Source organism: Engystomops pustulosus, chromosome 2 (genome assembly GCF_040894005.1).
Source record: "Engystomops pustulosus chromosome 2, aEngPut4.maternal, whole genome shotgun sequence".
Classification (NCBI taxonomy): Eukaryota; Metazoa; Chordata; class Amphibia; order Anura; family Leptodactylidae; genus Engystomops; species Engystomops pustulosus.
The window spans coordinates 9,207,080-9,224,362 of NC_092412.1; the positions used below are offsets into that span (position 1 = coordinate 9,207,080).

Below are 17,283 nucleotides of genomic sequence, written 5' to 3' on the forward strand. Positions count from 1 at the left end.
GAACTCATGCGGTGGCATTAAAAATTCAGAAACTAAAACAGTCTCCTGTTCCCTAAAATATTCCCTAGTTTATCATACCAAACAGCCTCCTCATGGTTATTTAATATTTATTTATTCATTTATTTTTTTATAAAGCCCTCCACACTCCCTATGGATTCATTACATACAGCCTTTTGTCGACCTACCCCCCCCCCCCCCTCAGCAGCTCAGGGCCCCGGCACTTGCCCGGATATGCCCAGTACTTGCAAGGGGATAAGGAAACCGTAAAGGGATAGCTTTATAACTAGACCTCTAGTGTGTGAAGACCACAAGATGCATGAAAGGCTCTTACCCTCCTCTGTCACTGATGAGGGGATTTCCTCTCCGCTCCTCCTTCCACCACAACTTTCCTGGAAAGATCCAACATGAAGGACCTGAGAAAACAAGGAAATGTCTCCAGAGATTCTCTTATATCCAAGTGATGGACAGAAACCTCTAGTAGCCTAGAGAGAAAATAGACTAAGGACTAATCATGGACCGAAGGTCCTAAATTATTCCTATATCCTGCTCCATTAAACAGGCGTCAACAATGTTTAATAATATTACAAGTAGTTTAAAGTAAGGACTGACCACATTGACCAACATCATCCCATAGATCCTCCACCCGACTCCTACTGGAGAAGGTCAGTAGCCTCATTACATCCATCTATAGAGGATTCACAGGAACCTCAGCTCCACCTACCTGATGATCCAGTGGGACATTCTCCTCTGGTTCCACTTTAACAATATGGAAATATTGTGGACTTGGACATCTCTCTAGTGGATTTCTCTGACTGGATCCATCTATAGGAAATATACACAGTGACTGATACATTGTCTATATGTGATGATGAGATGATGGAGGAGGTGACCTCACACCTGCTCTGTCCTCTATAATCAGGAAGGTCTCCTCTTACCTGGTGATGTGAGGGGCTGGTGGTCCTCCATCATGATGTCCTTGTACTGGTCCTTGTGTCCTTCTATATACTCCCACTCCTCCATGGAGAAATAGACAGTGACGTCCTGACACCTTATAGGAACCTGACACCCACAATGACACAGTAATCACCCAGGCCCCTCCCTTGTGTTATTGTACAATGTCCCAGCATTCCCGGCAGCGCTCACCTCTCCGCTCAGCAGCTCAGTGATCCTGGAGGTAAGTTCTAGGATCTTCTGCTCATGTATCAGTGAATGAGGTGGAGGCTCGGTGATGGGGCTCTGGGTCCATCCTCCTGACACATGGGGGGTCACACACTCACCAGACGACTTCTTCACTACTGTGTAATCCTGTGTATGGGGAGACACTGATCACTACATAGATCCTAAGAATCCTTCACCTCTCCAGTCATTTCCCGCTGTTATTCCTAGAGATAAGAGCCGTGTCCTGGGAGACTCTCACCTCTCCGGTTATCAAGGAGATCATCTCCAGGGTGAGCTCCAGGATCCTGGCCGCCATCTGCTCTCTTGACTTCTGCTTTCCTTGCATCCCATTGAAAATCAAAATATGTTTGTAGAGATCCTTGTGTCCTTCTATATACTCCCACTCCTCCATGGAAAAATAGACAGTGACGTCCTGACACCTTATAGAAACCTGACACACACAATGACACAGTCATCACCCAGACCCCTCCCTTGTGTTATTGTACAATGTCCCAGCATTCCCGGCAGCGCTCACCTCTCCGCTCAGCAGCTCAGTGATCCTGGAGGTAAGTTCTAGGATCTTCTGCTCATGTATCAGTGAATGAGGTGGAGGCTCGGTGATGGGGCTCTGGGTCCATCCTCCTGACACACGGGGGGTCACACACTCACCAGACGACTTCTTCACTACTGTGTAATCCTGTGTATGGGGAGACACTGATCACTACATAGATCCTAAGAATCCTTCACCTCTCCAGTCATTTCCCGCTGTTATTCCTAGAGATAAGAGCCGTGTCCTGGGAGACCCTCACCTCTCTGGTTATCAAGGAGATCATCTCCAGGGAGAGGTCCAAGATCCTTGTAGCCATATGTTTTTTGTCCTTTTCCATCCCCGGTGGGACACTGATAGAAAAGATCATCATCTTTGAGAAATCTATGGGAGTCCTGGATCTAAAGAACCTGAGAAAACATTAAAAAACTAGGGGCATACTCTCTTTGAAGGAATTTTTAACATGAAGTATATGATCTGAGAAATTTCAAGTGTTATAGCATTTTAATATAAAATACATATATTATATAACAATGTTAGGTCCATATAGATTTAGACCTGTTCACCGAAACATATTAAAGTTATGTTTATATAATGATGGTTCAATACACGTCAAATTTGGACTTATATGAAAGCACCCATAATGAGCATCAATATCTTACGATGCAACCACTTGCGTTGTAAGTGACACTACCTAGTCAGTTTTGAATATATCATCTAGTGAGTTCTAGATACTTGATTATGAATCCACATCCAAAAACCTGATGACTCTCAAGTTCCATTGTGCTACACTAGTATCAGTGTATAGAGGATCCCATGTGGACTATGTGTCTCTCTTCATCTCCCACAATTTTTACAAAAAAAGAGTCTTGTAGAATAGTTTAACGATCTTCAAACAAATGTTCACTTGACCTTACAGTAGACAGTTACACAAAGAAATTAAAACTGTCAAAAAATAAATTAATCTGTGACCCGTAGGACTATAGATTGGATGGCAGAATCCATAGGTGTCCTACAGGGGAAGCCACAACTCTCCAGACTCATCTGGATCCAGCAGAGAAAGTTCCAGAGGTGTTTTTTAGGCCACAGAGAAAAGACACGCCCAAGAAGAAGTTAAGGGGGACAACACCGGAGGGAAAATAGCTCCCACAACAATGAGGCACTCGAAGGTATGAGCTTTCCATTAGTTGTAAACATTTCTCCTACTAATCTGGTGTCGGGCGAAATTAGGTTCCTTCAAGAAGAATCCATCTCCTATCCTACCTACTCAGTTGACACCTTTCAGCTGGACCTAGATCTGCAGAGACTGTCCATATGTAAAAAGAAACAGACTTGCCCGCTTTGGTGTTCCAGCCACTTCATACTTTTAGGCTCCAGGGCTAGTGGACCCACTGGACCATCACAGACAATGACGTAAACTGACACCTCGGACCGGAGTCTAAGTGGTACCCGGTTTTCACCAGAGCTCGCTGCAAATCGGGTTGGACTTGCTTCGCCGTGGTACCACCATGTCGTTTCACAGGCGGCCAAGGTGAGGTACAGAGACGTTGAGCAGAATCGTAGTCGGGGACAGGCAGGAGGTCAGGACAGGCAGCACGGGATCGGAGTCGTGGACGTAGCAGAAGGTAAGGACAGGCAGCGAGGGATCGAAGTCAATAATGGAACCGGGGTCAACACATTAAATCACAATAACAGCACAAGGCATAGGAACAAAGCTTTCTCTAGGGCACAAGGAAAGAAGATCCGGCTGGGTGTGCAGGAAGAGCCTTGGTTATAAAGGATTCTGGGACTGGCAAGCACCAATCAATGTTGTACTGGCCCTTTAAATCTTCTGAAGACGGTGCGCATGTGCCCTAGGAGGTGGGGATGCACGTGCCCACGACCACCAGAGCAGGAACGGGGACAGGTAAGAGACACTGCGGGGCCCCTGGAGCATGGAGACGGGCACGGGGGAGCCTGCGACACGAGAAGTGGGTCGTGGGAGCACCCGTCACACATACCTGCATAAAATCTTATTCTGCAGAGGATGCCGATCCCTCTGGTTGCAGTAGAAGTCAAATTCTAGACGGTAAAGTAAGGGAATCCAGCATTCTTTTAAAAATATTTTCATAATTTATCAAGTCAAAAGAACAAAGTTCTTAGTACAAGGTGCTTGAGTCCATACAAAAAGCAATGGTTTTGGTCATACCATCAAGTCCGAAATGCGTTTCCTTACCTTGCCACTTTTTTGTGTGTCATTCTTTGCTTGGTTTTAAATGTGGTAACATTAAAATGTTGTTTCTAATTATCTCTATATAAATTTATTGGGGGGAGTGCTAGATTACCTTCTTTTTCCATCCTCGCGCACAGACACTGTGAGATAGAGAAGAAATGGAATTACTATGGAGGCTGCCGATTACCTCCTCTGTATGATCTGCAAAGAGCTTGTATGTTCTCTCCGTGTTTGCGTGGGTTTCCTCCGCGTACTCTGGTTAACTCCCACACTCCAAAAACATACTGGTAGGTTGTTTGATTGTGAGCCCCATGGGGTCAGGGAACAATTTATCATACTTTGTGCAGCGCTGTGTAACCTGTAGGAGCTATATAAGAATTATTATTATTATTATGCCAGTGCAGTGAACAGACACAGCTCCGACTCCCTTACTTCTCCCAAGCAGGAAACTATTGGTACAAGGTGTATGGAGATACGGAAAGCCTCTGCTGGCCAATGTCTATGCATTGTAAAGTCTCCAATTCTCAGCTAGGAGTCTGGGCATGTCCCACATAAGTGCTACACAATCCCCCGAAAAGAGGAGACATCAGCCAGAGACTGGAGGCATGGGCTGAAAACTAGAGTAAGTAGTTACACGTGATTGATCTGTAGGAAGCTGCTGGTCAGGAAGGGCTATAGATCTATACACACACAGGGTGCACAGCAAGGAGACTGGGGATGTCCCAGAGAGAAGAGTGGTCACATGAGATCAGCCAGGACCCTGGGGTATGGTGGCCAAGTGTAAGAGGCTGCTGCCGATGTGACACAATCCGATCGCGTGCGCCAAAAACCCGGCAGAATTCGGCGCAAATCGGAAATTTTCAGGCAACCCGATGAAAAAACGTGATTCGGGCCCTTAATAAATGACCCCCATTGTGTTTATGTATGATAGTGTTAAGGATATGACACTGGTCTTGGATGCCATCTTACATACTGTCAGACACTTTAAAGACTCAGCATTCATTTCACAAAACTTTGTGTAGTGAAAACTAAAGTTTGGGTGGGGTTCGTCCCTCAGCACACAAAGACTTAGTGCTCGCTAGCACCACCTAGGGGGAAGGTATCCAGGTGAACACCTAGGCATTTTGTTTATGTGAAGACAGCCAATGGTTCTACATTCCTTTGTGTGCTTACATCCAATAGTGTTACATTTCCAGGGTCAAACCACCCAATAGTATTGCCCGCTTGTGTACTTGCACGCCCTTTGCAGAGTGTGTTATGACTTTCCATATAAGAGTTTCAGTGCCAGGAGAATAAAGCACTCTTGAGCTAATCTTCAGAAAGGACAGTGTGTCTTTCCTGGTTTTACTCCATTCCAAGCTGGAATACAAAGAATCATATAATTTGAAAGTCACCTTTACAATGAGGGGGGTTTGAGCCCCAGATAAAAATCTCTAAGAATTGGCGTCCCTTGGGTGGCCAAACTTTTATGGACATCTGACCATCGAGATGACCTCCGCAGGAGTCCAGGCGGCCAGTGACCAGAACTGACAATGAGCGCTCGTTGGGGTAATTCAAGTCTATTTTTGTCTACCTTGACTGTCACTTCCGTTGCACTGGCTGAAAAGGACTGCGTAAGGTCATCTCCTTGTGTGATATTATGTACTTTGACTTTAAATGTCCATATATAACAGTATGGTCACTATGATTGTGGCAAAGAATCACTTGTAAGGTGACTAACAGTGACTGGACCGTGACCATATATGTTGTAGAAAAAGATCTGCAGTGCCCTCTTGTGGATTGTTGAGGTAGTTCAGCAAGTTTGTGATGGTGTTGAGATTTTTATTCATGTAAGCGCTGATAGAATCTGGAAGTTTGCAGAGACAAACCCTGGCCAGGTTGTGACCTTTCCTTCGGGATTAGGATTGGCCCCGTGATGGGGTAAGGGACATTAGAGACTCAGGGACACTGACGGAGATTTTACAGTTGAGTGTTAACTCTTTGATTTCTGAAACATTGTGTGAAGGTCTCTAAATTTTTACTTACTGATAGGTAGCGGGGTATTCTGGAGCTGTATTTACAGAGGATATCTATAGCCCTTGAACAAAAACAGGTATTCCACAGATTCCACAAAATGGGTATTGATCAAAGTAAGACTGTAGCTGGACACTGCAGACCTAAAAAGGCAACTGACATAGTGTTACAAAGGAAAGGAAAGTGGATGGGGTTGATTACTGGAGACTTAAACCATTGACTACAGATGGACCAGGACAGAGTGACAGGAATCCTACAAAGAAAGAGAAAAAAAAAAGAAAGATGGCATTGTCTGGAATGCAGACCAGCACCCTCTTAGACTCCACCCCCGTATCTGGTGGTTAGAGATGACACGGCCTACCATTTTTTCAGTGGCGGACATCTTGGGACAGTCTATATTCCCTTCAAGTCCCTGAAAGTTAATTGCCTATGACTCTACTCTGTTGGCAGCCATAAAGGCTGGTTATGGGTAGCAGCTGAGCACCCTTGAGGGGCCTCAACAGATGTGTGAGATAAACGCTGGCTGAGATGATTTCATCTTATTTCAGTTCTCTGTTGGCATTATTCTTGGATGTGCGACGCTGTTTGTTTGGGTGTGGTCAGGATCAAATAAGTTTTAAGAAAAATTACTATGAAAAGGGTTGCAGTGTCTCTGGTACCTGCTTTCTGGAGTTTGTAGTGTTAACTAGGCAGAAGGTGGCGGTAGAAATCTGCACAGTTGGGATTGGAATCTGTGTCTGTGAGAAGTGGCCTTGAAGCGTACAGATAACACAGGATTTCTTCCTATTGAAACGTTGGAGTCTGCCCAGAATTTTATAGAAAGCACAGAACGCTGAGCTAGAGATGCTTAAAGGAAACCTACCACTTGTAGTGGCAGGTTTCTGATGGGGTGAGCTGGTGCCGGACCTTATTTTCGTTAGTGTTTTAAACCGCGGTATCGCGGTTTAAAACACTTTTTAAACTTTATAGCCGGCGCAGGCAGGTACGCGCTCGGCGCTTACCATGCACGCGGCTCTCATTCACTTCCTATGTAGCCGCGCGCACGGTAAGCGCCGAGCACGTACCTGCCTGCGCCGGCTATAAAGTTTAAAAAGTGTTTTAAACCGCGATACCGCGGTTTAAAACACTAACGAAAATAAGCTCCGGCACCAGCTCACCCTGAGCTGGTGCCCGGTATTTCCATCAGAAACCTGCCACTACAAGTGGTAGGTTTCCTTTAAGAGAGTCCTGTGTGTCCCGGGAACTGGGTACAGGTTTGGGACACATGGGGGATGACCTGACAGTGTAGTGTACATCTGTTTTGTAACAAGTTGTTACCAAAGGTGTTAGCGGACTAGAGACATCTCTGCCAGACTTTTGACAGGAAGCCAGGAAGAAGTGAGACTAGTTTCACAGACCACGCCAAAGTGAGACTGAGAAAAAGTTGCGGTCCGCTGACAGCCCAACCCAAGTGGGCGTTACGGGGAGGAGACATTACTAAAGTAACTGGCCACATTCTAATAGGGTTTGGACGTCAGCACGCACAAGAACTGATGTGAGACTCCTCCCCTGCTAGTCCGATGATGATTTTAACCCATTCCCGGTCAAGAAAAAGACCCGGAAAGAACAGCCGGATACATGTAGGATGGTCCATGACGTGCAAGCTGCCAATGAGTGTACTGAAGCCCAGTGGTCCCCGAGAGTGACATATTATTCACTGTTATTGATTTGGCAAATGTTCTCCTCTCTGTGCCCCTACATGAAGATTGACAGTACCTATTTGCCTTTACCAGTTCAGTATTCCAGGAAGGGGGGGGGGGGTAAAACTCACCCAGCCAGTACTCCATACTACACAGCCCTATAGGGAGTAGACTGGAAGGCTAGCCCCTTACTGGATGTTCTCAGTTTTTCAGTATGCAGATGACCTACTGTTTCTGTGCCTGCATTTTACAGATTTGCCAGGATGCATTTATTGACCTTATGTGTTTTCTGTTCCAGAAGGGTTGCAAAGTTTCCAGAGACAAACCCCAGTACTGCCAGGAGAAGGTGGTCTTCCTAGGCCACTGCTTCTCAGCCACAGGCAGACACCTGACAGAGGAAAGAAAGCTGGCAGTCCAGAATATGCCCCTGCCCTGAGGCCCTAAGCCTCTTCACATGTTTCTAGGACTAGCCAGCTCCTGCAGCCTGGGATAAGGTCTGCTGCCTCCAGCCTGATGTTGCCCCTTGATGACTGCATTGTCTCTTCCCCATTTGCCTTTAGTCAGGTAATTGATGCATTCCATAGCCCTAAGCTGGCAAATCCTGTCTGCCCCAGCCCTAGGCACATTCCACTGGATCAAACCTTTTGTTTTATTTTGCACTGAGTATCTAGGTCATGCCACAGGTGTCTAGTCCAGAAATGTTGTGACCTCCCCAGTGGCCCACTATTAGGCCCGGATAGACTCAGTTGTAAGGGGAGCCCCTCATGTGTCAGTAGCTGCAGCCAGCAATCTGCTCAGCAAGGCCAGGGAGTTGATCCCAGATCCTAGATCACTCAGTTACAGTGCAAACCCCACATACCTTGCACAGTGTCCTCACCCAAGTACAGCCCAAGCATCTGAGCAAAGGCCAGACAGCTCAGACTACAGTGTGCACTCCTGATGCCCCAGGACACACTGATAAGGCGCACAGCTCTGAAACCTTCATTCTATCGCCAGTCTTCCAGGATTCAGAGAGGGGGGAGAGAAGGGTGATTAACCCAGATGTTGAGTTTTTTTTCTCATAGATGGCTCCAGGTCTGCAGGAGAAGACAGACGGTTCTACACTGGATATACAGTGGTCAGTGGCGCACATGAGGTAGTACAAGCAGAACCACTCCCTCCACACAGGTCAGCGCAGGAGGTGAAGTGATGGCACTCAGGGAAGTGCTACAGCTGGTGGAAGGTAAAAGGGCAAACAGCTTTAGTTCTCAAGGTATAGTCCTGGGGTCTAAACACGACTATGAACCCATATGGAAGGCTAGAGATTTCCTCACCTCTGCAGGGACCCCCTTTAAGCATGGCACGCTGGTTATAGAGATCATGGATGCTCTCTTACTTCCACAAGAGGTGGGGATAGTAAAACTAAAAGCACACACAATTTGGTAACTCCACAAGCCAGGGGCAAGTATGTGGCTGACGGGATGGAGGAGACAGCTGCACAGATGGAGCCCAGAGACTGTCCTGAAGTCTCAGCGGTGAGTTCTGAGCTAAAAAGTTTGATCCACAGGTGTTCCAGTCCCTGGTGGCCCGAGTGTCATCAGAAGTGAAGGGAGTGTGAAGGAGAGCTGGAGCCCAGATGCCAATAGGACCTGGATGCTGGGAGAGAGGGTGTGCCTGCCCGGAGCCCTGCACCCGACAGTAAGTCAAGTAGCCCACGGACACACACACATATCCAAAATGGCCATGCTAGTGCTCATAAACCGAAAGTAGTTTGCCCCGGGCATTACTACCCCTGTCACTAGACTAGTGAAAGCCTGTATAGTCTGTGCCCGCCACAACCCGGGTAAGGTGGTAAAGACCCCACAGAAGGTGACACCCAAGCTGCTGTATCCCTTCCAGAGACTGCAGATGGATTTTATCCAGCTACCAAATAGTGGTACATAGGAGTACGTGCTTGTGTGCATTGATCTCTTTCCAGGGTGGCCAGAAGCTTCTCCCATGACCAAGGCCACTCCCAGAGCCGCAGCTAAGAAGTTGGTGAGATTTTTCTGCAGGTTTGGACTTCCAGAGACCATAGAGTCCGGTCCGGTGGAACTAGACAATGACCTTCTTTAACATTGACAGCACAGATAACCCTGTATTAGCAGTGTCTGATGTGTATTGGATTTGTGGGGATAGGAGAGTCAGGTCAGGCCTAGAGGCTGGGAAGGTGAGTGTACTATGATAAGGTTTGTGCATTCCTTCCTCGTGATCCCCAGGGATAAGTTTAATCAGACACATAAAGAAAAGGTAGAGAATCCCAAAGGATTCTGGAGGTCTGAGAGAGAAGCACCTAGATGACAACGTTTATATAGATACAGTGGGAGCACCAAGGGGGGTCCCAGATAAGTACAAGGCCCACAATCAGATATGGGCAGGTCTAGAGTCCATTATTCCCCAGAGAGCTATGAGCAAAAATGTTGGTTGGGTAACTGGTTTTATTGTAATCAACAGAGATTTGTGAATTATATCGGAGATGCTTCCCAGAACCGCATGGCTTTGGACATGACCCTTGCTGAGAAGGGAGGAGTCTGTAAGATGGTGGGAGCGGCTTGTTGTATGTACATCCCGGATGACATCGCCCCCTATGGATCCATTACCCATGCCCTTGAAGAGATTGAAGGACTGTCCAGGGAACTCAAGAGAAACTCTGGGGTGGACACTTTGTCCTTCATTTTGTGGTTGGGGGATTGGAAGGGTTTCCTGTAAGTGGGTGTGATATTGGGGATTGTGATTTTGCTCTTGTCACTTATTGCGTGTTGTGTGGTCCCTCTCATCAAGTCCACCATGTCCCAGATGGCCACCCGGGTAAGCACCACGGCAGGCGAAGTGCCCAGAGTGGAGGATACCATCTTGTTGAAGAACCAGCCTGTTTACAAACCTATGAACTATGGGAACTCAGTGATGTAATTTGAGTATGCAGGCCTGTAACCCCCGAGTGACTGGCCTCCAGGGGGTCTGGTGAAGAGTTAACAAGTCCAGCAGGTACGGGCTTAGCTTACCTACCTGTAGGTACCTGGAGTTTGAGGAGGTCACCCGGGACAAAGTTAGAGGCCATGCAAGACTCAAAAAGGGGGAAATGTTAAGGATATGACACTGGTCTTGGATGTGTCTTGGACTGTCAGACATTTTAAAGACTCAGCATTCATTTCACATAACTTTGTGTAGTGAAAACTAAAGTTTGGGTGGGGTTCGCCCCTCAGCACACAAAGACTTAGCGCTCGCTAGCACCACCTAGAGGAAGGTATCCAGGTGAACACCCGGGCATTTTGTTTATGTGAAGACAGCCAATGGTTCTACATTTCTTTGTGTGCTTACATCCAATAGTGTTGCATTTCCAGGGTCAAACCACCCAATAGTATTGCCCGCTTGTGTACTTGCCCGCCCCTTGCAGAGTGCCTGATGATTTTCTATACAAGGGTGTCAGTGCCAAGGAGAATAAAGCAGTCTTGAGCTAATCTTCAGAAAGGACAGCGTGTCTTTCCTGGTTTACTCCATTCCAAAATGGAATACTGACTCTATAATTTGAAAGTCACCTTTACAATGAGGGGGAGTTTGAGCCCCAGATAAAAATCTCTAAGAGTAGCCAGCAAGCACCCAGCTTTCCCAAGTTCCTGAATGACAGCATAATGATCTGTAGGATACTGGGAAAGCTGGATGACGTCACATGCTCTTGGGGGCGGGATGTAGACGCCTTATGCATGCTGTTAGAGCATAATCCGGGGAATTAGCCTGTGCAGACGGGAAAGACGGGACGTGTTATATGAGCACCTAGTGCCATCTATGGGGACGTATGTACAGCCACAAGCCCCACCCCCCCATGGTCATGTGACTGCGGTCTAAAAGCTACTAGAAAATGGTTACAATGTTACAATACAAGAACACAGGAAGGACGGTATGAAGTGATGGCGTCTCCCAGTGGGACTCATGCAGGATGGGGGGGGGGGGGGATGCGGACGTTGTGACCATTTATCTTTTTGTGTACGGCCTCTACGAGGGAAACAGTCACAGTTTTAGGTAAATTTTTTTTGCTGCAAAATAAGATTATTAAAAAACAGACAAAAAAAAAAACAAAACAGGTAAAGATAATTAACCTCTTATACTCATGTCTATCTGTGGCGCCGCTCTGATTGTATACAGTCCTGACCGCCGCCTGCGCTGCCCCAGACACCCAGAATAATGTGACTCCACCCACAAGGAGGCGGAGAATGTGCTGCCCCTCCAACTATCACAGAGGAAACTGCACCGTGTGACCTGAGCCCTAACACTGCACAGCCCCCGCACTACAACTCGCAGTGTACAATGTGTGTGCTCCCGGAGCATGCTGGGAGTTGTAGTCCCTCCATATAGTGTGTGCGAGCTCCCAGAGCATGCTGGGAGTTGTAGTCCCTTCATATAGTGTGTGTGCTCCTGGAGCATGCTGGGAGTTGTAGTCCCTCCATATAGTGTGTGCACTCCTGGAGCATGCTGGGAGTTGTAGTCCCTCCATATAGTGTGTGCTCCTGGAGCATGCTGGGAGTTGTAGTCCCTCCATATAGTGTGTGCTCCTGGAGCATGCTGGGAGTTGTAGTCCCTCCATATAGTGTGTGTGCTCCTGGAGCATGCTGGGAGTTGTAGTCCCTCCATATAGTGTGTGCACTCCTGGAGCATGCTGGGAGTTGTAGTCCCTCCATATAGTGTGTGCTCCTGGAGCATGCTGGGAGTTGTAGTCCCTCCATATAGTGTGTGCTCCTGGAGCATGCTGGGAGTTGTAGTCCCTCCATATAGTGTGTGTGCTCCTGGAGCATGCTGGGAGTTGTAGTCCCTCCTCTGGTCACTTACCTCTTCTCTCCTCAGTGCAGGACACTCTATACCTCAAACACGTCTCCTGCTCAGTATCCACTAGTCATGTGACCATGGAGTGTGATGTCACTGAGGGGGCGTGGTGTACATGTGTATAGAAGTGGTGGATGAAGGACCTGTGATGATGTCATAGATCATATGCAGGAAATAAGAGCTGTCATATGACTGTGGCCCAGTGACAGACACCTACATTTCCACGTAAGCCCTCCCACTGCTGACTTGGTCACATGACTAGTGGATGGTGAGCAGGATGCCCCGCCTCTCAGTGACATCACACTCCCCGGGTCACATGACTAGTGGATAGTGAGCAGGAGACCCCGCCCCTCAGTGACATCACACTCCCAGGGTCACATGACTAGTGGATAGTGAGCAGGAGACCCCGCCCCTCAGTGACATCACACTCCCGGGTCACATGACTAGTGGATAGAGCAGGAGACGTGTGTGAGGTAGAGAGTGTCCTGCACTGAGGAGAGAAGAGGTAAGTGACTAGAGGAGAGACTACAACTCCCAGCATGCTCCAGGAGCGCACACACTATATGGAGGGACTACAACTCCCAGCATGCTCCAGGATCACACACTATATGGAGGGACTACAACCCCCAGCATGCTCCAGGATCACACACACAATATGGAGGGACTACAACTCCCAGCATGCTCCAGGAGCGCACACACTATATGGAGGGACTACAACTCCCAGCATGCTCCATGAGCACACACACTATATGGAGGGACTACAACTCCCAGCATGCTCCAGGAGCACACACACTATATGGACTACAACTCCCAGCATGCTCCAGGAGCACACACACTATATGGACTACAACTCCCAGCATGCTCCAGGAGCACACGCACTATATGGAGGGACTACAACTCCCAGCATGCTCCAGGAGCACACGCACTATATGGAGGGACTACAACTCCCAGCATGCTCCAGGAGCACACGCACTATATGGAGGGACTACAACTCCCAGCATGCTCCAGGAGCACACACACTATATGGAGGGACTACAACTCCCAGCATGCTCCAGGAGCACACACGCACTATATGGAGGGACTACAACCCCCAGCATGCTCCAGGAGCACACACGCACTATATGGAGGGACTACAACCCCCAGCATGCTCCAGGAGCACACACGCACTATATGGAGGGACTACAACCCCCAGCATGCTCCAGGAGCACACACGCACTATATGGAGGGACTACAACCCCCAGCATGCTCCAGGAGCGCACACACACTATATGGAGGGGATGCTGCTGTATACAGGACCATGTGGAGGTGATGCTGCTGTATACAGGACCATGTGGAGGCGATGCTGCTGTATACAGGACCATGTGGAGGTGATGCTGCTGTGTACAGGATCATGTGGAGGTGATGCTGCTGTATACGGGACCATGTGGAGGTGATGCTGCTGTATATGGGACCATGTGGAGGTGATGCTGCTGTATACAGGACCATGTGGAGGCGATGCTGCTGTATACAGGACCATGTGGAGGGGATGCTGCTGTATACAGGACCATGTGGAGGTGATGCTGCTCTATACAGGACCATGTGGAGGGGATGCTGCTGTATACGGGACCATGTGGAGGGGATGCTGCTGTATACAGGACCATGTGGAGGAGATGCTGCTGTATACAGGACCATGTGGAGGTGATGCTGCTGTATACAGGACCATGTGGAGGTGATGCTGCTCTATACAGGACCATGTGGAGGGGATGCTGCTGTATACGGGACCATGTGGAGGGGATGCTGCTGTATACGGGACCATGTGGAGGCGATGCTGCTGTGTACAGGACCATGTGGAGGTGATGCTGCTGTATACAGGACCATGTGGAGGTGATGCTGCTGTATACAGGACCATGTGGAGGTGATGCTGCTCTATACAGGACCATGTGGAGGGGATGCTGCTGTATACGGGACCATGTGGAGGGGATGCTGCTGTATACGGGACCATGTGGAGGCGATGCTGCTGTATACAGGACCATGTGGAGGTGATGCTGCTCTATACAGGACCATGTGGAGGTGATGCTGCTGTATACGGGACCATGTGGAGGGGATGCTGCTGTATACGGGACCATGTGGAGGTGATGCTGCTGTGTACAGGACCATGTGGAGGTGATGCTGCTGTATACAGTACCATGTGGAGGCGATGCTGCTGTATACAGGACCATGTGGAGGCGATGCTGCTGTGTACAGGACCATGTGGAGGGGATGCTGCTGTATACAGGACCATGTGGAGGTGATGCTGCTGTGTACAGGACCATGTGGAGGGGATGCTGCTGTGTACAGGACCATGTGGAGGCGATGCTGCTGTATACAGGACCATGTGGAGGTGATGCTGCTGTATACAGGACCATGTGGAGGCGATGCTGCTGTATACAGGACCATGTGGAGGCGATGCTGCTGTATACAGGACCATGTGGAGGCGATGCTGCTGTATACAGGACCATGTGGAGGCGATGCTGCTGTATACAGGACCATGTGGAGGCGATGCTGCTGTATACAGGACCATGTGGAGGTGATGCTGCTGTATACAGGACCATGTGGAGGCGATGCTGCTGTATACAGGACCATGTGGAGGCGATGCTGCTGTATACAGGACCATGTGGAGGTGATGCTGCTGTATACAGGACCATGTGGAGGTGATGCTGCTGTATACAGGACCATGTGGAGGCGATGCTGCTGTATACAGTACCATGTGGAGGTGATGCTGCTGTGTACGGGACCATGTGGAGGCGATGCTGCTGTATACAGTACCATGTGGAGGCGATGCTGCTGTGTACAGGACCATGTGGAGGTGATGCTGCTGTGTACAGGACCATGTGGAGGTGATGCTGCTGTATACAGGACCATGTGGAGGTGATGCTGCTGCATACAGGACCATGTGGAGGTGATGCTGCTGCATACAGGACCATGTGGAGGTGATGCTGCTGTATACAGGACCATGTGGAGGTGATGCTGCTGTATACAGGACCATGTGGAGGCGATGCTGCTGTGTACAGGACCATGTGGAGGCGATGCTGCTGTGTACGGGACCATGTGGAGGCGATGCTGCTGTGTACGGGACCATGTGGAGGCGATGCTGCTGTATACGGGACCATGTGGAGGCGATGCTGCTGTATACGGGACCATGTGGAGGCGATGCTGCTGTATACGGGACCATGTGGAGGCGATGCTGCTGTATACGGGACCATGTGGAGGCGATGCTGCTGTATACGGGACCATGTGGAGGCGATGCTGCTGTGTACGGGACCATGTGGAGGCGATGCTGCTGTATACGGGACCATGTGGAGGCGATGCTGCTGTATACGGGACCATGTGGAGGCGATGCTGCTGTGTACGGGACCATGTGGAGGCGATGCTGCTGTGTACGGGACCATGTGGAGGCGATGCTGCTGTGTACGGGACCATGTGGAGGTGATGCTGCTGTGTACGGGACCATGTGGAGGTGATGCTGCTGTGTACAGGACCATGTGGAGGCGATGCTGCTGTATACAGGACCATGTGGAGGCGATGCTGCTGTATACAGGACCATGTGGAGGCGATGCTGCTCTATACAGGCTGTAGTGGCGGCTGCACAGATTCAGGGGCTCCTGGGATTATCTTTCTAGCCCCTGCAGTTGTGGAGATATCAGTCCCGGTATCTGACCAGTCTTATGTCTGTTCTGTTAGAGAGGAGGGGCTGGAGGCGTGGTTTATGCTAATCTCGATGTTACTGGTGGTAGATATCATTTAAGCAGCGGGAATCCTCCCAATTGAGTCTTAAAGGGAACCTATCAGCAGTTTTTGCCCCTTTATACTCCGAGCCCCTCCAGTCGGAGGTGAAATTTCCTCTTTATGAGACATCTCGGCCGTTTCCCTACTAAAATCCAGAGATCCAGGAGAAAGAAGCAAGATGGACATGGGATCTGCTGTCGCTTCTCCTCCTATGTCTGTACCTGCCTGTAGCTCCAGTTCTGTAGATCACAGGTCCACACGCCTAAGGTGACACCAGCAGCTCGTCTCTCGGTGCTATAGAACCCAAGAAGCAGCAGGAGAATCACTTGATCACCATTCATGGGTCATCCACAAGGCAGTAAAGGCACAAGTGCAACTTATATAAGAGAGAGACCCAACCCCTTTTATCATTAATTTGGGATTTTTTATGCACTATGGTCCACAGCACTGTGGCCCCCTTATCCTTCTATGCGTTTGGGTCCCTTCCGGCCCTCCGTCAGCACTCGGGTATAAAGTTATCGGGCAAAGAAGCAGGACATCGACGCCGACTATCTCCACCTCACATCACAAATACCGCGTATAATAAAATAAAAAACTCATGACATTTCCTTTAAGTGTCTGCTCTATTCCTGATCTAAGGATTTAGGCCTGGGGTGAAGATCATTTATGGGTCCAAGGTCCGTACTGTTATACTGCTCGACTCTTAAGGGGCCACATCAGTAGCCAACACCCCAGAGGCACCAACAAGCACCGTACAGCAATAAATAGCACCCCCGAGCCTAAATACTGCAATAAGAGCAAACACTAATAATGGAGACCCCAGAGCAAAGCAAAATAAATCAATCTGCTCCCTGCTCCACACTGCAGCTTCTTCTCTCCTCCATGTGTCGCTCTGCTCTGTGGATCTGGTGGTACCAGCAGCAGGAGAGGATCCAGGACCAGTACAGATGACAAGTACTTACCTCTCCTTGGTCTTCTCCGGGGGTCGCTCTTCTCTAAGGCCTGACATTAGAGCATTGAACCAGCATCGGGAGTCAGGACAGAGAGCTCAGCAGTGGGAGAGGATCTGGGAGCAGCGAGGAGGACACAGAGTGGGG

At 48.9% G+C, this 17,283-nt stretch overlaps 1 protein-coding gene and 1 long non-coding RNA gene across 2 annotated transcripts in view; one reads left to right on the plus strand and one right to left on the minus strand.

The window, feature by feature from the left end:
- The window catches only part of LOC140116870 (uncharacterized), a 401,113-nt gene that overhangs the window by 327,869 nt on the left and 55,961 nt on the right, over positions 1-17,283 (plus strand).
- Positions 205-12,667, minus strand: LOC140119983 (uncharacterized). Its single transcript, XR_011853430.1, has 3 exons — positions 12,449-12,667; positions 722-2,115; positions 205-413 (listed from the first exon to the last, which is right to left on the minus strand). It is a non-coding gene; the product is annotated as an uncharacterized lncRNA (long non-coding RNA).